Genomic DNA, 7,214 nt, shown 5'->3' with positions numbered 1-7,214 from the left:
TGAATGAATGAATCCCCATTTTACAGATGAGGGAACTGAGGCACAGATTAGTTAAGTGACTTGCCCAAAGTTATGATTCCTGTTGTCATGTCCCCGAGCCTAATTACATCATTGCTGCATCGCAGTATCCCCCCAGGGAACACCAACTGCCTAAAGAGGCTTCCAGGCAATGAGAAGAGAAAGAAAATGAGCTGAGAGGAAAGAGCGAAGCAAAAAGGAACTGCGCCTGTCTTCAACACTGAGTATATTTACATGCACCAGTCAATCGTATTTATTGAGCGATTTCTGTTTGCAGAGCACAGTACTAAAAGCTTGGGAGAGTACAGTATAACGGACACATTTCCTGCCCACAACGAGCTCACAGTCTAGAGGGGGAAACAGAAGTTAGTATAAATAAATGTAATTACAGATATGTGAAAGAGTGCTGTGGGGTGGGGAGTGGGATGAATAGAGGGAAAAATATGGACCGCTAAATGAATTTGCATGTCATCCTTGAGCAAGGGCCATGTTAATCTTATATATAAAGTTTCAATTTTAGTATATTCATTCATTCAGTAGTATTTATTGAGCACTTACTGAAGTCTTCCCCTTCTAGACTGTGAGCCTGTTGTTGGGTAGGGACCGTCTCTATATGTTGCCAACTTGCACTTCCCAAGTGCTTAGTTCAGTGCTCTGCACACAGAAAGCACTCAATAAATACGATTGAATACAGAGCACTGTACTAAGCGCTTGGGAAGTACAAGTCAGCAACATATAGAGACGGTCCCTACCCAACAACGGGCTCATGGTCTAGAGAAGCAGCATGGCGCAGTGGAAAGAGCCTGGACTTTGGAGTCAGAGGTCATGGGTTCAAATCCTGCCTCCGCCACTTGTCAGCTGTGTGACTTTGGGCAAGTCATTTCACTTCCCTGTGCCTCAGTGACCTTATCTGAAAATGGGGATGAAAACAGTGAGCACCCCGTGGGAAAACCTGGTCACCTTGTAACCTCCCCAGCGCTTAGAACAGTGCTTTGCACATAGTAAGCACTTAATAAATGCCATCATGATTAGAAGATGTATATGTGCTGTTGAAGTGAGCAGCAGGACAGCACCCTACACACTGCAGGAGCCCAGTACAGGACCATACAGTGTGCTAGTATAGACCCTAAAAGTGCCCAGTATAGCATCTTGCACACATTAAGCCCCTGTATGCATCAAGCAGTGTGGCTCAGTGGAAAGAGCACGAGCTTGGGAGTCAGAGGTCATGGGTTCTAATCCCAGCTTCGTGACTTGTCAGCTATGTGACTTTGGGGAACTGAGCCGCAGTTACCTCATCTGTAAAATGGGGATTAAGGCTGTGAGCCCCACGTGGGACAATCTGATCACCTTGTATTCCCCCCCGCCCCAGTGCTTAGAACAGTGCTTTGCACGTAATAAGTGCTTAACAAATGCCATCATTATTTTTTTTTATTTTTACACCAGTCAATTAATTGTATTTTTTGAGAGCTTATTGAGCGCAGTGCACTGTAGTACGTGCTCGGAAGAGTACAATATGACAGTTGGACCGCTAAATCAATTTGCATGTCATCCTTGAGCAAGGGCCATATTAATCTTATATATAAAGTTTCAACTTTAGTATATTCATTCATTCAATAGTATTCAATATGACAGTTGGAAGACATGTTCTCTGCCCACAACAAGAATACAGTGTAGACGGACAAGAAAAGGGCAGGCAGTACAGCATGTAATTTGTACAGATTTATTACTCTATTTATTTTACTTGTACATATTTACTATTCTGTTTATTTTGTTAATGATGTGCCTATAGCTATAATTCTGTGTGTTCTGATGATTTTGACACCTGTCTACGTGTTTTGTTGTCTGTCTCCCCCTTCTAGACTGTGAGCCCGTTGTTGGGTCGGGACCATCTCTATGTGTTGCCAACTTGTACTTCCCAAGCGCTTAGTGCAGTGCTCTGCACACAGTAAGCGCTCAATAAATACGATTGAATCATCATCATCATCATCATCAATCGTATTTATTGAGCGCTTACTATGTGCAGAGCACTGTACTAAGCGGTTGGGAAGTACAAATTGGCAACATATAGAGACAGTCCCTACCCAACAGTGGGCTCACAGTCTTAAAGGGGGAGACAGAGAACAAAACCAAACATACTAACAAAATAAAATATATAGAATAGATATGTACAAATAAAATGAATAAATAAATAAATAGAGTAATAAATATGTACAAACATATATACATATATACAGGTGCTGTGGGGAAGGGAAGGAGGTAAGATGGGGGGGATGGAGGGGGGGAGAGGAAGGAAGGGGCTCAGTCTGGGAAGGCCTCCTGGAGGAGGTGAGCTCTCAGCAGGGCCTTAATTAATAAATACAATAAATACAATTGAATGAATGAACTAATGTAACTCTGTCCAAAATAGACACCTAGCATAGCGCCCTGCACTAGTAGGGGTTCAGTTAATACAGTTTATTCTGACTGACTGGGGCTAAGGGTTTGTGCACACACTGAGAAGCCCTCTGGAAGATGCTGGGATTTGTGGATTCTGCAGTTATGGAGGCTGTTGGGGCCACAGGCTCCATATGTCTGTGCCCTCCAACTTAAGACACTGCAGCCTCACCGTGCCTTACCTGCTTAGAGAAGCAGCGTGACTCAGTGGAAAGAGCACGGGCTTTGGAGTCAGAGGTCATGGGTTCGAATCCCGGCTCCGCCACATGTCTGCTGTGTGACCTTGGGCAAGTCACTTAACTTCTCTGAGCCTCAGTTACCTCATCTGTAAAATGGGGATTAAGACTGTGAGCCCCTCGTGGGACAACCTGATCACTTTGTATCCCCCGCAAGCGCTTAGAACAGTGCTTTGCACATAGTAAGCGCTTAACAAATGCCAACATTATTATTATTATTACCTGGCCCCAGCCGGGTGGGAGCACGTGAGAAGCAGCTTGGCATAGTGGACAGAGCACAGGCCTGAGAGTCAGAAGGACTTGGATTCTAATCTTGGCAATGCCACTTGTCTTCTGCGTGACCTTGGGCAAGTTTACTTCTCTGTGCCTCAGTTACCTCACCTGTAAAATGGGGATTAGGACTGTGGGACATGGACTCTGTCCAACCGGATTAGCTTGTCTCTACCCCAGAGCTTAGAACAGTGCCTGGTAAGTGCTTAACAAATACAATTAATAAAAAGGTTGAACCTGGGCAGGGGTGAGCCAGAGAAGCAGCGTGGCTCAGTGGAAAGAGCTCGGGCTTTGGAGTCAGAGGTCATGGGTTCAAATCCCGGCTCCGCCAATTAGCTGTGTGACTTTGGGCAAGTCACTTCACTTCTCTGGGCCTCAGTTCCCTCATCTGTAAAATTGAGATGAAGACTGTGAGCCCCCAGTGGGACAATCTGATCACCTTGTAACCTCTCCAGCGCTTAGAACAGTGCTTTGCACATAGTAAGCGCTTAATAAATGCCATCATTATTATTATTATTATCTTGTAAGACTCCCTGGTGACTGTGGAGCCTTGGAGCCTGGAGATTGTGAGGGCTGGGGCCCAGGGAGGGAGGGCTAACCATGTATCTTCTTAGCTCCTAGAGTTCCACCAGGAGAGCAGGCGGAAATCCCCCGTGCTAGCCCCATGGCTAGTGCAATGCAGCCTGAAGTCCACCCTGGACCACCACAAGCATGTGAGCCCTGGACTGCCTTTCCATGCAGCCAGCCAGTTCGCTCAGATACTCATGGGCCACGTGCCCTCGACTCATTGTGAGAGCCAAGACGACAAAGGGCCTGGAGTGGGGTAGGGACTGTCTCTATATGTTGCCAACTTGTACTTCCCAAGCGCTTAGTACAGTGCTGTGCACACAGTAAACGCTCAATAAATACGATTGATGATGATGATGATGAGTGGGGACCGACATCAAGGTCTAACTCAGCCCTGATGGGAAATTCTAAAGTGTTGTCGGGGAGCTGGAGTGAGTGAGGCATGGAGTCAGCTCACAGCCCTGGGGGATCTTGGCCCCCATCCCTGGCCAACTGTGATGGTCGCTCAAGCTAACCCCATCACCTCCTCCAGGAGGCCTTCCCAGACTGAGCCCCCTCTTTCCTCTCCCCCTCCTTCCCCTCTCCATCCCCACCGCCTTGCCTCCTTCCCTTCCCCACAGTACCTGTATATATGTATATATGTTTGTACGTATTTATTACTCTATTTATTTATTTTACTTGTACATATCTATTCTGTTTATTTTATCTTGTTAATATGTTTTGTTTTGTTCGTCTCCTCCTTCTAGACTGTGAGCCCACTGTTGGGTAGGGACCGTCTCTATATGTTGCCAACTTGTACTTCCCAAACGCTTAGTACAGTGCTCTGCACACAGTAAGCGCTCAATAAATATGATTGATTGATTGATTGAGCAGCATGGCCTAGTGGAAAGAGCACAGGCATGGAGGCAGAGGACCTGGGCTCTGTTAATTGCTCGCTGTGTGACCTTGGGGAAGTTACTTCTTTGGACTTCAGTTTCCTCAATTATAAAACGGGGATTAAATCCTACTCCCTCCTACTTAAACGGCCAGTCCCATGTGGGACAGGGACTATGTCCAACCTGATCTACCTCAGTGCTTAGAACAGTGTGTGGCATAGAGTAAGCACTTAACAAAAAATCCCCACAATAATAATAATAATAATAATAATAATAATAATAATAATAATAATGGAGGGCAAGGATCATGTGGGCTGGGCTGTAGGGGAAGCAGCGTGGCTCAGTGGAAAGAGCGTGGGCTTGGGAGTCAGAGGTCATGGGTTCGAATCCTAGCCCCACCACTTAGCTGTGTGACCTTGGGCAAGCCACTTCACTTCCCTGTGCCTCAGTTACCTCCTCTGTAAAATGGGGATTAAGACGGTGAGCCCCCAGTGGGGCAACCTGATCACCTTGTAACCTCCCAGCGCTTAGAAGAGTGTTTTAGGAGGCCTTCCCAAACTGAGCCCCTTCCTTCCTCTCCCCCTCGTCCCCCTCTCCATACCCCCCATCTTACCTCCTTCCCTTCCCCACAGCACCTGTATATATGTATATATGCTTGTACATATTTATTACTCTATTTATTTTACTTGTACATATCTATTCTATTTATTTGATTTTGTTAGTATGTTTGGTTTTGTTCTCTGTCTCCCCCTTTTAGACTGTGAGCCCACTGTTGGGTAGGGACTGTCTCTATATGTTGCCAACTTGTACTTCCCAAGCGCTTTAGTACAGTGCTCTGCACACAGTAAGCGCTCAATAAATACGATTGATGATGATGATGATGATGATGATGTCTACCAACTTCATTGTTTTGAACTCTCCCAAATGCTTAGTACAGATCTCTGGACATCTCCTGAAGACCCTGTCCTTGAGAGAAGGCTAATTAGATTAAGCACTAAGAACTCTGCAGAGGTGGACTGGAAAAAGACGAGTGGTCTAGCTAAAAGAGGAGAAGGAGCCCCTCAGCCATTTGAAGTTAGCGTAAGGACTGAGCGGTCGTGGAGGCGGGATGCCGGAGGAAGCCTTCTCTCTGTTGAGGTCTGGAGGCCGGGATCCCTGAGGAAAGAGGCTAATCGCCGAGTGTGACTCGGCAGCAGCTATGTCCCAGCCTCTGAGAATCCTGTGGGATGGTCCGGAGGGCAGGGGAGAACCTGACACCTGGAGTCCCTCAAGAAAGGATAAAGGGATTGAACCGGGGGACGTCACAGGATGCACACAGGGAAGTCAAAAGGGTCTTAGTGAAGGGAAATGTGTTAGAGGAAAGGAAAAGGACGGAGTTCTTTAATATTTATTACCTCATTACATCTCCTTTACAGTTTTCTATTACAGACAGCTAGAGTGCTAACTTCCATGTCTCCACTTGGAAGGGGGTCTTGGGTCTCCCCGGGGCCGTAGGGATGCATTTGCCCGGAAAGCAGAAGGTGGGGAGGCGAATATTAGAATATTAGTGGCTGGTTGAATCCTGAATGATCCCTTTACTGCTTGGGGATGTGCGTATCTGAAATCGAAGGGGTGGTGATAGGGGTGTTGCTTGGCAAAAATTTCCAATTCTCACCCATTCTTGGAAAGAAGAAATAGGAGTGCTTTGGAGTTTGCAGACACTGTTCAGTTGGCATTAGTGCCTTCGGAGGGCTATTTTGGCTGGGAAAGGGGCTGAGTAGTCCTTGATCCATCACGTCACTTCTTGGCCAACCAAGGATGGAGCTGCTATTAGATTTATAAATCCCCGGGTCTCTAGCTAGTTGGAAGGAAAAGCAGGAGTGTCCCTGGACCCCTGACCTACACAGGGGCACAGCCCAGATACAGTGACATCATTAGTAGGACCTATAGAGTGCCCACTGGGTGCATAGTCCTCTATGGCAATCAATCAGTCAAGTGTATTTATTGAGCACTGTACCAAGTGCTTGGGAGAGTACACTGTAACTGGTAGGCACGTTTTCTGTCCACAGTGAGCTTACAGTCTAGAGGAGCGTGCTTGACCCCCATTGCTGGGCTGTCAGCATGGAGCAGAGAATCGAGCTGAAAAGCCAATGTTACCAGTGTGCCAGGGGAGGGGCGAGGGTATGTGGGTCTCCAGTGCCTGGTGGGAGTTTCCCATCTTGGTCTGAAAGGAGCAACGAGATCGGCGTTCCAGACAGGTGCGCGGGTCCCTCCTCATAAAACGTTCATTGGGTGAATGTCAGGATCTGAGATGTCAAGATGGAGATCTGGTTTCTTGCAGGGGTGGTACTGTCTCCCCCTCCCCACCTGTCCCCCGGGAGCCCTCACTCCCTCTCCAGGCTCTCTCGGGGGAGTCCTCTCATCGAGCCACTTTCTCAAATAATAATAATAATGATAATTATGGTATTTGTTAAGCACTTACTATGTGCCACGCACTGTCCTAGGTGCTGGGATGGATACAGATAATCAGGTTGTCCAGTCTTAATCCCTATTTTTTACAGATGAGGTAACTGAGGCCCTTCTGATATTTCAGTGGGTTTCCACACTGAGAACAAAACCATATTCTGCATCTGTTGACATCCACACACAGGCACACTCCTGTCACACCTCACTCATAACTCACACACTCTCATGCACATAGACACATTCCTCTTGCACATCCACTCATAAACTCATGCACCACACTGACACATATTCACTCATAAACAGTCACGCAGTCTGATGCATACACTCAGGCCCATGCTTCCAGCATAAAACACTCATGTACTTTCATGCA

The 7,214-nt window shown here is 46.8% G+C and overlaps 2 non-coding genes across 2 annotated transcripts; both read right to left on the bottom strand.

Annotated features, from left to right (window-relative positions):
• Positions 1 to 455: 455 nt before the first annotated feature.
• Positions 456 to 558, bottom strand: LOC119935933. Its single transcript, XR_005453531.1, has one exon. It is a non-coding gene; the product is annotated as a U6 spliceosomal RNA (small nuclear RNA).
• Positions 559 to 1,531: 973 nt separating this feature from the next.
• Positions 1,532 to 1,635, bottom strand: LOC119935971. The gene has a single exon (XR_005453565.1). It is a non-coding gene; the product is annotated as a U6 spliceosomal RNA (small nuclear RNA).
• Positions 1,636 to 7,214: the final 5,579 nt, after the last annotated feature.

This window comes from Tachyglossus aculeatus, chromosome 12 (genome assembly GCF_015852505.1).
Source record: "Tachyglossus aculeatus isolate mTacAcu1 chromosome 12, mTacAcu1.pri, whole genome shotgun sequence".
Classification (NCBI taxonomy): domain Eukaryota; kingdom Metazoa; phylum Chordata; class Mammalia; order Monotremata; family Tachyglossidae; genus Tachyglossus; species Tachyglossus aculeatus.
The sequence above is the reverse complement of the archived record's forward strand: the minus strand, read 5'-3'. Positions and strand labels throughout refer to the sequence as shown.